Source organism: Nicotiana tomentosiformis, chromosome 1, assembly GCF_000390325.3.
Source record: "Nicotiana tomentosiformis chromosome 1, ASM39032v3, whole genome shotgun sequence".
Classification (NCBI taxonomy): domain Eukaryota; kingdom Viridiplantae; phylum Streptophyta; class Magnoliopsida; order Solanales; family Solanaceae; genus Nicotiana; species Nicotiana tomentosiformis.
Genome location: NC_090812.1, coordinates 120,580,965 through 120,597,622, shown reverse-complemented (window position 1 = coordinate 120,597,622; position 16,658 = coordinate 120,580,965).

The following is a 16,658-nucleotide window of genomic DNA, read 5'->3' as shown; positions in this document are numbered from 1 at the left end:
GGTTCACAGCATTACGTTGTAGTGATACTTGTTGATCTTGCAGGACGGTTCTGTCATTTGAGTAATTTTCCATGATTGAGTACATTTGAATTATTGCTTATTGGTGCACTGATTGTACGGTTGTGACTTTAGGTTGTATTGGTGTCGCATGTCAATGGAATAGTTTTGTTTGATAAGTTAAGGATATTAGACCTAGAATGGATACTATCAGGTTTGATTACGGCATGTTAGGAAGAATAATATCGGAAGTTGGCTAAGAATTTAGCTTTGGTCCTTGTCGGACGAGAGAGAGAGAGAGCTCTATGACTTGTTGATCTGATAAGTGGTTATGAGTTTCTACTTATTTCTTTCATCATTGGCAAATGCACGAAGGTTTTGAACTAGGTTTCATTTGATATTAGGTTTATTACTAGTATCGGGTTTGTTTTGAGCTTCTACTATAATCGGGAATTATTTCTACGAGTTTGGGAGCTATGTGGTATTATCATGCGATTACATATTGAATTATGGTTATGACTTGATACAGTGTGATCAGACTTATATAATGTGTAGATGAGAGATTCGGGTCTTGTAAGGAATACCAGATGTTGGAAATTGGGTACTAAGGCTTACGAGCTAAGGTTGAATTAAAGATCTTCAGTTATGTTGTGTCATCGGGCTTATATAGATTGGGGTGACGTGGGATCACCCTCGGGTATGTGCATGGTAAGGTTACGCAGCAATTTGATGTCTTTGGAATGACTTTTGGCACGTTCAAGGACGAACGTATGTTTAAGTGGGGGAGAATGTAACGACCCAACCGGTTGTTTTGAGCATTTTCACTTCGTTCGGGGGTTTAAGAGCATGGGTAGCTCTGTATGATAAATTATGACTTGTGTGTATCGCTGGTTTCGGTTTTTGGGTGATTCAGAATTAGTTTGGAAGAATAAATTTTGTTGTTGAAGATTTAAGTTGGAAGAGTTTACCAAGTTTGACGTTTTAGTATTTGACCGCAGATCAGAGTTTTGAGGATTCCGTTAGGCCCAAATTGCGATTTTGAACTTGGGCGTATGGACAGATTTGCATTTGGATGTTTGTAGGTCTTGGTACTAATCGGAGAAAGTTGGAAATTAGAAGGCTTGAAATGTTCATGAGTTTGACCGGGAGTTGACTTCGATGTTATCGGGTTCGAGTTGTGGTTTCGGGAGTTGAAATAGCTTCGCTATGTTATTTGGGACTTGTGTGCACAATTTGAGGTCATTTAGAGTTGATTTGATATGGTTCGGCAAGAGTTTTAGAAGTTGGAAGTTCATTAGTTCATTAGGCTTGAACTGATGTGCGATTTATGATTTTGGTGTTGTTTGATGTGATTTGAGGCTTCGACTAAGTTCGTATTGTGTTTTAGAACTTGTTGGTATGTTTGGATGGGGTCCCGAGGACCCCGGTTTCGGGTGAGTTTTGGACAAGTTTGGGCATTTTGACACTTTGATGATGTTCTGGAGCGAGTAAATGCGGAGGGAACATTTTGGGAATTCTGAGGCAAAGCTCATGTGCGGCCGGACACAAACTTTTGCGGGGGTAATAGCCAAAGTGCGGACCGCACAGAGGGCCGAAACAGGAAAATCTGCAGGTTTATTGGTCCGACTTCGGGAGCTTATATCTTGCAATCTATAAGGAATTTGGAGATGATCCAAACACAAAAGTTGTAGCCCTTTGCGTCTAGTTTCCGAAAAACCAAATCGATGGTCATTTGGATATTTTTACATAAAGTTATAGTCAATTTATTGAAGACTGGTAGTGTAGTCACTGCTGAAGTATGGGCACACAATATGGATTTTGGCTGCAGGACTTGGAAGTGCGGACCACACTAGGAAATGTACGGTCAACACTGTGAGAGATCAGATTTTGTAGTTTATAAATGGGATTTTTGGACTTTTATTTCATTCTTCACCACTTTAAAGACGTAGGAGCTCGGGTTTGAAGGATTTCAAGCTAGACCTTCATCTACAAGCTTTTGGGTAAATGATTCTAACATATATCTATGAGATTTTCATGAATCCATCACTTGTTTTAACATCAAAACGTGGGATTTAACAAGAGAAATTGGGGTTTTGTCAATACGTTTCATAAAGGGATTTTTCGAGCATTAAACATCGATTCAGAGTTGGATTTGAGTGAAACTAGTATGGTTGGACTCGTTATTGAATGGGTGTTTGGATTTTATTAGTTTTGTTGGATTTCGGGCATGTGGGCCTGGGGTTTGACTTTGTTGACCTTTCGAGCGGAGTTGAGAATTATTATGAATTAATTAATTATGATGTTGGAGTATATTCTTTTTAGTTTTCCTGATTGTTTGACTAGTTTCGGATCGATGGGCATTGGAACTTTGGAGCGAGGTAAGTCTCCTGTCTAACCTTGTGAGGGGGAATTTACTCCGTAGGTGTTATTCTAGTTACATGCTACATGTTGTGGGAGCTACGCACGTATGAGGTGACGAATGTTTGTGTGTATGTTAGAATTCCTGATTATGTCCGGGTAGACTTAGATTTATGCCATGCTTTAATTGTACTATTTAAGTTATCTGTGACTGTTTAATTACTTTATTCCACATTATGACTTGAGACTAGACTCGCGTAGTGTAATGGATTCGCTATTTTTTATATTCGACCAGCCCTTTGATTGGCCGCGGAAAATTATGCTTCCCTTACGAATCTCTCCCGCGATGTGCATATTCATCGAAAAGTTTCCTTAAATTTCACAACTCACATGTATATTCGTGAGTGCGGTCAAGGACCCGTTAAAGCCTCTTACTCTTATGGGATCGATTCGTTCGCCTCGGCAAGATTAGGTACCACACTCTTATGGGATCGGGCCACTCGCCTCAGCAGGATTATGTACTACACTCTTATGGGATCAGGATGTTCGCCTCGGTAATGTCATGTGCCGACCTTGGGGAGCGCGACAGTCGCTCAACCGAGAAACTCCGGTCAAGCAAGCCTTTACAATACCTTCTACCCAACTCGCACATGAATAAAAAGAAGATACATTTATATCATTAATAAACCACTGAGTGGATTCCATGAACAATGCCAATTCCATTACTATTAATCACTTCATTTTATGGTCTCAAAATACAGACACAATCATAGTTAAAGTGCAACAACTGATTCAAATACAACAAGGCTAGTTTGACTTTCCCAACACCCATATGCAATCCGCATTGTGTCTACGGAGCCTCTACGGATACTAAATACTATGATAATGCCGGCAATAAGGCCCCGGCTATACCTCAAAATATAATACACGTGGGACAAAATATACACGACCCCGAATGAAGTGGGGCTCACCAAATCTGCTGAGAAGAGGGTGTACTGCTATCAATGATCAACGACACCTGTTACGGAACCACCTACATCCATTAAAAATACAGTGCCCCCAGTAAAAGGGACGTTAGTACATATGGAATAGTACTAGTATGTAAGACTAAACACCCTCTCATTAGAACGAATGATAACACAAGTAAGGACAGTCATAAATCAATGGAAGCCTCACAAAATACTAAAACATCAAACTAGGAGCAAGATAAGTGTCAAGTAAATTTCCATTATTTTAGGTTTGGAGATCTTAGCACAGATATACCACCGTGATTTTAGCACGGAGTCCGATCACGGCCCGATCGGCTAGGCCGTCTCATCCAAAGACATCAACCACAATCACAATCATTATCACGATTTCAATCAATATCTCAATAACAATTTCAAGCTCAATCACCACCATGTGTGCAGCATGGCGTCCGATCACGACCCGACCGGCTAGGCCATCTCACCACAATGTCATGTGGATCGACATCACCCCTTTCTAGCAATCGTCTCATCCCAATAAAGGGGAATATTCTCTTCACATCAATCTCATCCCAATAAAGGGGTACAATCACAATTCACTCCTACACCGGCATGTGTAGTTTCGGGGTTAGGTTATTTCAACCTACCCTTCCTCAGTGACCAATGATACTCCTAGGGTGTTTATTTATTTAAAGGGTTGACAACTCATTTCATTATCTTTTATATATCATTCAGTTCATTGGCACCGGTGGCCATAATACAATGTCACTCTTGGCACGTTGGTCGTATTTCATACTTCATATTCATCTCTTTTACTTTCAAGCATTATCACGGTTCATCAACAATAGAGCATTTCTATTCAAGACTTTGAGTCCACATATTGAGAAAATAAGAATGTTAAACACATTGAGATTTCTTACATAATTTGACAGGATAGCCTTTATTTGAATCACGACTTAAATATATAACATTTGGATATGCAAACCATGCTTCAAGCACATTTTCAAATAGAATATAACATACCAAGAACATTGGAATACATATTAATCATATATCTTTCGACACAAGGCTTATTCGGAATAATCAATTTATAATGAACAACTCGGGACTTACAAGCATATTGTGGGGTTCAATTCTAAGAGATGAGTTTAGCCAACATACCACGCCTCGAGCTTTATAGATTACTACAATGTTCCAAAATTCTTAGCCTCTTCGATCTATTTAGAAATATAACAAAATTGAACACAAATTAGGAGAGAGATTATGGTTCCAGCTCATTTGAGCATTTTATTAAACACTGGATGAGTATTATGATTTCAAGGTCCTCCTATGGTGGATTCCTCCATCCCACTACCCAAAGTCTAACCAATTTAGCTCAACACTCTTCCCCCAACCCTTGATATTACATGCATGCATAATGGACAACTCCCACACCCAAGAATTGCTTTTCTCATTACCTATTTTCAGCAAAATCACGAAATTGAGGGATAGGGAGTAGAATCTTACCTCTAGGATGAAGACCTAGTAAATTTTCTGGTGAATTCTTCAACTTTGAGCAAGAGTTAATGATCAATAAGCTTAGGAACTTCCCTCTAGAAATATCAGACTTTTGCTTCAAAAGTGACCCTCTAATTCAATATATCGAAATAGGGTCGAGTCAAAAATTAGAAAAAATAAATCCCCGATGCAGATCTGTGGTCGTATATGCGACTGCACAACGCTTCTGCGGTTCGCAAAATGGACTGCATAATGTCCCTCCGAAACTAGGCACTCCTACCTCACTCCGCGGTCCGCAAACCTATTCTACGGTCGCATAATGCGCCACAAAAGTTCCTTCTAGAAATTTTTGTGTTGGATCTGCGATGGGTTGTGCAGCCCGTAAAATTATTATGCGGCCGCATAATGGACTGCATAATGGTCCAAAAACTTTTCCAAAGTTTCTGCTTCAGTCTGTGGCAGATCTGCGGTCCGCATACCAGTTTTGCGACCGCATAATGGACCGCAGGAATGCCCTACACTTTCAAAATATTTCTTCAACTCCCCAACGCACTAGCCGCGAAGAATCTCTACAATCATCAACACATAAGTCCACTTCAGAAATACTAGGTTTTAGGTAAAATTTTACGGGGCCTTACATGTAAGATTATGTCACTCTTATAGGATCGGTCCGTTCGCTTCGGCAGGATATTGTAACATACTCTTATGGGATCGGTTCATTCGCGTCGGCAGTATCATGTATCATATTCTTATAGGATCGGGTCGTTCGACTCGGCATTTCTATAAAAAAAATTTTATGGGATCGGGTCGTTCGCCTCGGTAGAATCATGCGAAATACTTGATAAGGAGTCTGTGCACTCATAAATTTCCTGACTTGAGATGTGACCGTTGATTTGGTGTTGACCATTATGTATTCTATGTGAGGAGGTAACCGATAATTGAGGACTTTGTGTTCATTGTTCAGTTGTAGACCGTATTATTTTTCCATATCTGTACTCATTGTTTAATTACCATGTTTCGTACTTGTCTAATTTATTATATTTGATTTACTAGACCTCTAGTAAGTGTCAAAGTCGGCCCCTCGTCACTACCTCTTCGGGGTTATGCTAGATATTTACTGGGTACGCATTGATTTACGTACTCATGCTGCACTTATGCACTAAATGTGCAGGATCTGACGGGTTCATTTAGTGGTCATTTGGGCGTGTAGGCACAACTGCGGAGGGGACTTCATGGTGAGCTGCATTCCATGCTACGATTCACAGCACACAGAGTCTCCATCATAACTATTTACTTTATCTTGTCTATCTTGTATTCCAGATAGATGTAGTATTGTTATTGTACTTTCTAGTAAATGCTCATACACTTGTGACACCAGATTTTGGGGGTTCCTAATGGATGCTCATTATTGTAGTCCACGTTATTACCATCATCTCACTTTATGATTATTTTTATTCGGAATTCGGTAAAGAAAAGCATAGGTTTCTATGAGTGCCAGATTTTATTCTATTTATTTAATGAGATTCATGATTTCAAGAATAATAAAATGAATAACTAAGTTGGTAGTGCATCGTTGGCTTGCCTAACAGCGACGTTGGACACCATCACAGCCTATAGTGGTTATTGGGTCGTGACTTATTCGATGATGTGTGGTTTTTCTTCTACGCGATCGCAATGCATATGACTGTTCAGTTATCATAAGTACTCTATTTCGGACCTAGAACTCATTTTATCACATTTTGAGTTATAGTGCTCGGATTTGGATAATTTTGGAGGGGATTTTCACCACATGGATTGGGGTAAGTATTTTATATTCGGATTTGATTATATTACATGATTCCATCTTCAATTTGGCATATAATTTGATGGATATAAAAGAGGAATTGGGGGGGGGGGGTTGTCTAAACATTTCTAAAGTAAATATTTGAGATTTAAACATCGATTCGGAGTCGGATTTGAGTGAAATTTGTATGGTTGGACTCGTATTCTAATGGGTTATCGAAATTTGTGAGTTTTGTCAGACTCTGGGGTGCGGACCCAGGTTGACGTTTTTGTTGACTTTAAGTATTTGATTAAATATTTAACCTTTATCATTTGGGTTTGCTTCTTATGGCATTATTTGAAGATTTTGAGTTGCCTTTAGCTAGTTTCGAGCCATTCGGAGGTCGATTTAAGAGGGATGGTACTTCTAGTGTATCCATTTGGATTTTTTGAGGTAAGATTCTTGTCTTAATTTTTCTTACTAAATGATATTATTTGCCACATGCAGGGGTGATGCATATACGAGGTGACGAGCGTAAATGCATGAGCCAGGGTTTTCCATGCTCGGGAGGGGGAAATTATATACTTTCTTGTTGCTTTGATGAACCTGGTGATTCATTCACTTATGCTTTATTTAATTCTATAACGATTAAACCCAATTAAATGTGATAGAAATCATGTTAGAACATATGGTATCTTAAAAAGGATTTAATGTGTTGTTTTCGGATAGTTTACATACTTATTTGACCGTAGCATCATCAACACCCATTTATACCCATTATTGTCTTGCCACTTGAGTTTCTTTATCCGTAATATGTGTGAAGATTAGGGCCTTAGGGATATGTTTGAGGGTTAATTCCGTGCATTGATATGATGTTGGCACGATGAGCAATTCCATGTTGTTTGAAATGAGATTAGTTTGTGGGTTATGACCGTGCGAAAGGAAAGGAAGTTGGATTTCTGCTATGATTACACATTAGTTAAGTACTTACATACCCTTTACTTTGGTTTCTATTAATTTTTGATGTTTTATATGGTACTTTCCATTCGAATTCCTTACCTTGTTTGTTACTGGCCTACACCTTTACTTGATTTACTTCTGCTACGTATCCTCTTTAAATTCATGTCTTCACTTGTTACTAGTCCAAACCTTTTACATGCTTCTAATTGTCACATGATTTACTTGTTAAATGCCTTAATTTTGTTGCATGCTTGCGCCCACTACATGCTTTAACTTGCTATATGTCTCCATTTACTATATGCTCTACTTACCATATGCCTTCATTGATTAAATGCCTTTACTTGCTATGTGCTTCTTCTTTCTACATGATTTCATATATCGAATGCCTTCATTGGATCCATGTTCTTACTTGATAAACAACTTTGCCTGTTTCATGTATTACTCTCCTCTGCTTAATCGGATTGGGTGACTTGTAGATTGGTTGTGTGATATACCTTGTCATTATATATGGTGGAATAGTTGTTGATATTGGACTGCTCATTCAACTCAGTTGAGTTGTATTACCTAGTCAAATACTGCGTGTTCATTTTCTTAGCACTGCGTTGTGAACTTTTCCCACGTTTGGTTGTTGTTGTGATTTCATATGTATTGTTGATATTGTGGATCAGGTTGCATTCCACAATGATATTGATATGAGATATGAGATTAACATGTATATATCGGGGATCGGGTTGCGTGCCGCAACAGATAAGAACGTGCATTATGGTTATTCATATCTTTTGATTTCTATCATTGTATCATGTTGTGCGGCTAAGAAGTGATGATATTATTGGGCCCGATGCCATTTGTATTCTTGTTCCGTTCATTACATGATTATGTGTGTATCCTTTCTTGTTTTTGCTCTTTCTTCTTTTCGTCTGCATAGGTACAAATATAAGTAGGTATCTTTTAACTTAAAACATCGCCACTACTTCACTGAGGTTAGTTAAGATACTTTCTGAGTACATGGAGTCGATTGTACTCATGTTACACTTTTGCACCTTGTGTGCAGATCTTGGAGCTACATAGTTGTGGAAGACGAAGCCTTGCACTAAAGGCGCCCCAGTGTTCAAGATTCAGGCGACCCCTTGTTCATGGTAGTTTAGGACTTAAACTCTGTTTATGTAAACTTCAAACAGATATTGTACTATTTCTTTATTTGGGTTTTGTAAATCTAAATTATAGTGGCTCATGACTTGTACTACCAATTCTTGGAAGATTGTCTACAATTCAGTCATTTAATTTCTTGTTATTAATCATTTATCACTTGAGTTACCTTGTACTATGTTGGCTTACATAGCATTAGGGTTAGGTGTCATCACGACTAGGTAGATTTTGGGTCGTGACAGTGAATATAAAGATAGTCCACACATTCAAGTATGAGTTTGAACATAATTTAAGGACATCACACAATTGAACAAAAGTCACTCACTCTCGCAAAGAAGTTCATGTGCACCCTGTGGTCGTACCATAGGCTTGCCCATAATGTACATCTCTACTAATCTAAGCTAGCCAAGCCTAGGATCAATTATGTCTTTCTGGGTTGTAATTAGGCTAGAAGATGGGTAGGATAAATTTAGATATTAGTGACTACCATCCTAAGCACTATAATACACTACACTCAATATTCAAGAACATATTCTTCTCAACCAATTCACGTTGCCATAAAACCATGCATAACTTAGCCCTTTTTGTTTATAGCACTTCTACATCCCCACTAGCATGAATTAAGAAGATTAGGAGGTGTGTTTTTCCCTTTTTGGATATCAACATTCTTCACATTTCTTTCCTTTATATTTTTCTTTCAAATTTTTTCTTTCTCTTTTTTTTTCAAACACCCCCTACATTAAGGTTCTCGGCTAGGGGTCCTTCATAACTTTATTTGCACCTTTTGGGCCCTTCCATGGTTCCACTCAAAAGCAACTTCCCTATATGCTACCTTGCTTCTTTTAGTGACTAAGTACCTTCGGAGGTAAAGGTTCAACAAGCTTAAGTTAAGAACAAAAATGGGGATATGACTTATAATATGGGTGCTAAAGAAAAGGTCTACATGCTCAAATGGGCTAACAACGGAAAATCTTAGTTGTAAGTGACAAGCACATCCATGATCAAGCAAAGAAATTCTTACGTCGTCTCATAGACAAGCATACTTAATGATTTTGCATTTATTAACATACGGGAAAAGTTCTAGATTACACAGAATAGCACGGAATATCATGAATCCTCACACACACATTGCACATGACTCAGTCAAGCCGTTTCTGTTCAACTCTCAAGTCAAGGAAGTACACATAGTTGAGAAAATTAAGAAGCAATGTACTAGATGCCATACGTTTCAAGCAACTGAGAAAAAGCGTCACACAGTAGGCTATTCATTTTCAACTTAGGCGTCATATTTCAAACCAAATACCACAGGAAGATATATCGCATTACATAGCCTAGATATTCCAGGATCAAACATGCCAGTAGGTATCTAGAACAACTCAGTTTTCCTTCCTATTCTACTCCGGAAAGATAGAAAAATACCCGATTCAAATTACACCTCTTGAAAAAGAACCGGTGCCCAAAGAAAAACAAAGAGAATTACTAATAACTACCACTAATAAAAACAAAAGAAAATCTCTTTGGTGTTTTTGTTTTAAATCAGACCTTAATCCCTCAAGAAAACAGTCTAAAAGATCTATCGTCGGGAAAAGTCCAAACTTTTCTGTTTTTTTATATTTGTCTACTAACTCTAAGCTAGACTACTACTAAAGTACGAGTTATGACTACTAAAAAATGAACGATAGAGTTTATACAATTACAATACACAGAAAGTTAATCCCCTACCCCACACTTAATGCATGCATAGTCCTCGATGCATATAAAATATCAAAACTAAGGTAAGGTGGAAGAAAAACCTCCTTGCTAATCTGACACCTCTGGGTCATACTCAGATCCCTCATCATGCGACCACACACTAGCCGAAGCTCCAGCCTCATCATCATCCACACTAATGTCATCGGCCTAGTAACCTCATCATCAATAGCACCCTCATCGTCTGATCTAGCTACTGCGTTTTCATCTTCAAACGAGTGAATGGGACTTCCAGGTGCGATCCCCAGCATCTCCTTTGTGGCACAATATAGTGGGTACTTAGTGTTCAGTTGTTTCCTCTCCTCATCAGTCACTCCAAGCCGACACATCATTAAATTCAGCGACCCATAGATATACCTATTGAAGTACTCCTTACGCTCATTCTGAGCTGTCGTGCTCAGCTTGGTAGTGGTGTCCAGCAGTGTCGTGATGTTAATCAATCCCTCCCGGGCCATCTCGCCAAGCATAATCTCACCAACTTTGATCGGCTGCCCAATCATTAGAAAGTAAATCAGACACACCCGAGCACGAGTGCATCCCGTATTGTGTTCCACCGGAATCAACCTTGCTTACACAAAATTCTACCACACCTTGGATATCTTGTTGAAATCAACAGGTAGGAGCTCATTGTGTCTGCGACCTTCCTTGTCCACTTAGCATTTGAATCCACTCCACAATTAGTGTGACAAATGGCAGTGTATTTTGGGCTCTTCACAAATCTTGGCAAAATCTTCGGGTTTGGATAGTCAACCCTTAAGAACTTGTACAAAGGATCCCTATCAAGTGGTACCTCCCTTCCTCTCACCCATGACATGCACATGTCCTCATTCCAATTAGCATACAACTCCTTAATCGTGCTCAAGTTTGCATGTCCAGGACACTCTAGCAGTTTATCCATCTTCAAGCTTCTCAGCCTCTCTAGCACCGGAGGGAAGTTCCTATCCAAAGTGGTCACATTGATCCCCATCTCTGAGACATATCTCCCATACGGCTCGAACGAATGGTACCATTGGATAGCATCCTCGCAAACCAATTTCAATTTGGCCTGTGGTCCCAAGGGTGCATATTCGGACCCCTCGGCAACTTACTTTCCTTTAGCTTGCCTAGACGATCCCTCGCCTTGTTTGATCTTCTTGGGAGGGGGAGCAGTAGTGAAGGACTTCCCCGCACCTTCGCTTTTCCAGCACCATCATGAGCCATTGCAATCTACAAAACAATCACCTTGTATGTGAGAAATAATCGAGAAACTCGCCTAAGGTGAAAGTGAATGTCTAATATGATCCCACACTTAGAACCGAAGGCTCTATGCAAAATTCTCACATTGGAGGCATAACAACTCAAAAATGGTGCACAAAAACGGCAATGAGTACTCAAGACTTCCCCACGCCACGCAACCATAATGTCATGCATCATATCGTAGTAAAGAAACTAGTTGAATAGAGCATATAATTGGGGGTTTTGGAGGAAATCAAACATGAGAAGGACAACCTCCAATTACTTCGACGAAATATAATACACTAACTTATCCTAACATATGACATATAATACAACATACATGGTATATACACAAATTCGTGGGTAGGGAGGTTATGGAATGGTACTCATAGCTAACAAGCATCGGGCGATATCGACCCACCCCCAAAACACTCCAAACTTAACCTAAAAAATCATACAAAAATATTCGACTACTCAGACTTTACCGGTGCACAATTTATACACTTAGATAATTTATCGAACATGTGATGGACATCACTTGTGTTCATCATAAGTCAATTATGGGGCATAAAGTTTACCCTCCCAAATTTGAATGAGGTAGAGGGAATTATAGTTTACTACTCCGTATAGCACAATTACAACCAATTTTCATTTCAAATTCATGCCACCCACCCTCTAACTCAAGTTCTAAACCTAGGGGGAAATTTGGGGTGGAACATAACAATGGGAGAATAGGGAAACACAAAAGCAAGTGAAGTAATCACAAAATCAAGTGAAATAAATGAGAGAAAAAAAGGGCGGGGGACATGCCTGGAGCAAACCAGACACAAGAGAGAGAGAGAGAGAGAGAGAGAGAGAGAGAGAGAGAGATTTGGAGGAAGAGAGTGGGGAAAGAGAAAGAGAGAATACGGGTGAGAGAGGAAAAGGGAGGGGGTTAGGGTTATTTTAATTTGATTTGAAAAGGGCAATGGGTATGTTTATGGGTTATTAAATGAGTTAAAATGGATATCCGGGTCGGGGTCAATGGTATCTTGGCAAATTGCTTTTGGACCAGCACCAGTGTAGCGTGAAGCGCTAGCCTGGACGCTGGGTCAACCTATATTTCTTTTTAATACTCTCCATTCTACCCGAACATTTTATACATAACATGCAAATTCCAATACCACTCCTACCTACGACTTCTAGGACTACAAAGAAAATAAAACATTACTTTACTCTAACTAAAAAGAGAAATACTAATCTACGAAGCAATAAAAATTAGGTTGCCTCCCAACAAGCAACTGATTTAACGTTATGGCATGACGCAAGGCCTCGCTTACTCATCAGCGAGTAGAACTTTTGTCTTCTGAAGATCAATAACACCTCCCCAATAGTGTTTGACCATTTGCCCATTCATCGAAAATTTCCTTTCTCCATTTAAAGAGTGCAGCTCGAGGTGACTTTCACCACCTCAAACGGACCTGACCACCTTGATTTTAACTTCCTAGAAAATAACTTGTGCCTAGAATTGAACAATAGTACCTTTTGTCCTGGTTTGAAGTGACGGGGTTTGATACGCCTGTCATGCCATCTCTTGGTTTTCTCCTTGTAGAGCTTGGAATTTATATATGCGTGCACCCTTAACTCATCTAACTCATTCAATCGTAAGAGTCTCCTTTCGCCCGCAGCTTCCAAGTCCATATTCATCTTCTTAATCGCCCAATACGTCTTATGTTAAAGTTCAATTGGTAAGTGACATGCCTTCCCATACACTAGCTTGTACAGAGATTCTCCAATTGGTGTTTTTTATGTAATTCTATATGCCCAATCCTTTAGGTTCACACCCATTGTCTTCTCTAGTATTTGCTTTATCTCTTTGTTTGACACTTCAAATTGTCCACTTATTTGTGGATGATACGCAATGGCGACTCTATGGTGGACCCCACATTTTGCTAGAAGGTTATTTAGCAACCGATTACATAAATGTGTTCCTTCATCACTAATCAAGTAACGTGGAGTTCCAAACCTCGAGAATATGCTCTTTTTCACAAAAGTGGCTACCACCTTGGTATCATTGGTTGGCAATGCAACATCTTCCACCCGTTTGGACGTGTAGTCCATCGCTAGAAAGATGTACTTGTTTCCTCTTGACAATGGGAATGGTCCCATGAAATCTTTGCCCCACACATCAAAAATCTCCACCTCTAGGATATTATTCAAAGGCATCTCATTCCTTCTCGTGATTGTTCTTGTTCTATGACACTGGTCACACTTCTTAACAAATACGTGGGCATCCTTGAATAATGTTGGCCAATAGAACCCCCCGACTACAACACATTTGCAGCGGTCCTATCGCCTATATGATTACCCCATAAGGCGAGGCATGGCAGTCATACAACACTTGTTCCACCTCATTTTCAGGAATACACCTCCTCATTAACTAATCAGCGCACTATCTGTACAAGAATGGCTCATCCCAGTAGTAAACGTTCACATAATGTAGTAACCTCTTCCTGGCCTCATACTAGATTTCAGGAGGGAGAACTCCACTTATAATGTAGTTCATATAATCTGCGTACCACGGAGCAGGGTAACGTGTGATGGCAATAAGTTACTCATCGGGGAATGTCTCCTTAATTTGTCCACCTTCCTCCATGTGTTCATGATTTTCCAGCCGCGACAGGTGGTTGGCCACTTGATTTTTTGTCCCTTCCGATCTCGTATTTCTACGTCAAACTCCTGAAACAATAAAAACTAGTGCATCAATCTAGCTTTGGATTATTTTTTCAAAAATAGATTCTTGATTGTTGTGTGATCGGTATGGACAATGACTTTTGCTCCCACCAAGTAGGCCCGAAATTTCTCGAATACCCACACAACTGCCAACAGCTCTTTCTTGGTAGTGGTGTAATTCAATTGTGCATCATCAAGAGTCTTACTCGCATAGTATATGGAGTAAAATATCTTGTCTTTTCTCTCATCCAACACTACTCCAATATCATGGTCATTTGCATCACACATAAGTTCAAATGGAAAGGACCAATCTGGTTCCACAATAATTGGTTCAGCCACCAATATTTCCTTAAGCTCATCAAACGCCTTCAGACAGGCCTCATCAAATTTGAATGTCACATCCTTTTCGAGTAACCTGCACAAAGGAGTAGCAATTTTAGAAAAAAAATTAATAAATAATCTATAGAAACCCTCGTGTCCCAAGAAACTCCGGACACCCTTCACAGAAATGGGTGGAGATAATTTTGCAACTGCCTCCACCTTCGCTTTATCAACTTCAATGCCTCTCCTTCAGACTCTATGGCTCAGAACGATGCCATCTTGCACAATGAAGTGGCACTTTTTCCAATTCAGGACCAAATTCATTTCTTCACATCATGCCAACACTTCGGCCAAATATTTCAAACAATCATCATAAGAAGACACAAAGACTGAAAAGTCATCCATGAAGACTTCTACAATTTGTTTTACCATATCGGTGAAAATGGCCATCATGCACCTTTGGAAAGTTGTCGATGCATTACAAAGACCGAATGGCATTCTCTTAAAGTTAAAACTACCATAAGGGCATGTGAAAGTTGTTTTCTCTTGATCCTCTGGGGCTATAACAATCTGGTTGTACCCCGAATAACCATGAAGGAAGTAGTAGTATTCAAGTCCAACCAACCTGTCCAACATCTGGTCAATGAATAAAAGTGGATAATGATCTTTGCAGGTTACTTTGTTGAGCCTTTTATAATTAATGCAGACTCTCCACCCCATCACGGTTGTGAGTAGGAATTAGCTCATTTTTCTTGCTCTCTACAACAGTCATCCCGCCCTTTTTAGCCACACATTGTATTGTTAGAAATAGGGAAGATGATACTTGCATTGAGCCACTTAATTACTTCCTTCTTCACGACCTATTTCATAATGGAATTTAACCTCCTTTGTTTCTCAACACTTGGGTGGTGTCGATCTTCCATAAAAATTTTATGCATGCAAAATGATGGACGAATTCCCCTAATATTAGCAATTGTCCACCCAATGGCTCTTTTATGATCATGAAGGATTCTTATTAGCTTTTCTTCTTAAAAAGTAGTCAAGCTGGATGAGATAATTACTGCCAATGTTCCATCACTCCTCGGGTAGGCAAAGCACAAGTGCGCTGGTAGAGGCTTGGGCTCCAGTTTCGAGACTTCTTTAATAGAAGGTTTAGGTGGAGCTAATGTCACTAGTCGATCTAAATCTTCAAATCTTCCAAGCCCATGAACAAACTTGCAAGCCATGTTAAGGACTTGCTCAATCTTTTCCACCAACTCATCTTCACTTTCTTCTTCATCCCTCAATAAACCTCGTTCAAGGGGGTCTGTGGGGCTCATATAAGGCATCACTAAGGTCACATTATTTTCCACCACGGTAATCATGGATAGCTCTTCATAGTGAACTGGCAATTTGAGTGCTTTGTAAAAATTAAAGACCTCTACTCGATTGCTCACTCTCATTGTCATTCTCCCTCTACAAACATCAATAATAGCTCGACCCGTGGCTAGTAATGGATGCCCCAAAATACATGGGACTTCTTGATCATGCACGTAGTCAAAGATAATGAAATCAGCAGGGAATATGAAAGAACCCACTTGGACTAACACATCTTTAATCACCCCTTCTGGACTAGAAAGGTATCGATCTGCCTATTGCAATATTGTAGTAGGTCGCAGTTCGCCCAATCCCAGTTTCTTGAAAACAGATAGCGGCATCAAGTTGATGCTCGCTCCAAGATCACATAAGGCTCATCCAACAGTGTGCTTACCAATCAATATCTGAATAGTGAAACTCCCTAAATCCTTCAATTTCTAAGGTAGCATACTTTGAATTTGTGAACTAGATTCTTCCATGAGTGCCACAGATTCAAACTCGGCTAACCTTCTTTTATTTGCCACTATGTCTTTGATATATTTTTCATATTTGGGTACATCCTGCAAGATATCTACCAATGGGATATTGATTTCTACTTGCTTCAAAATTTCCAAGAATTT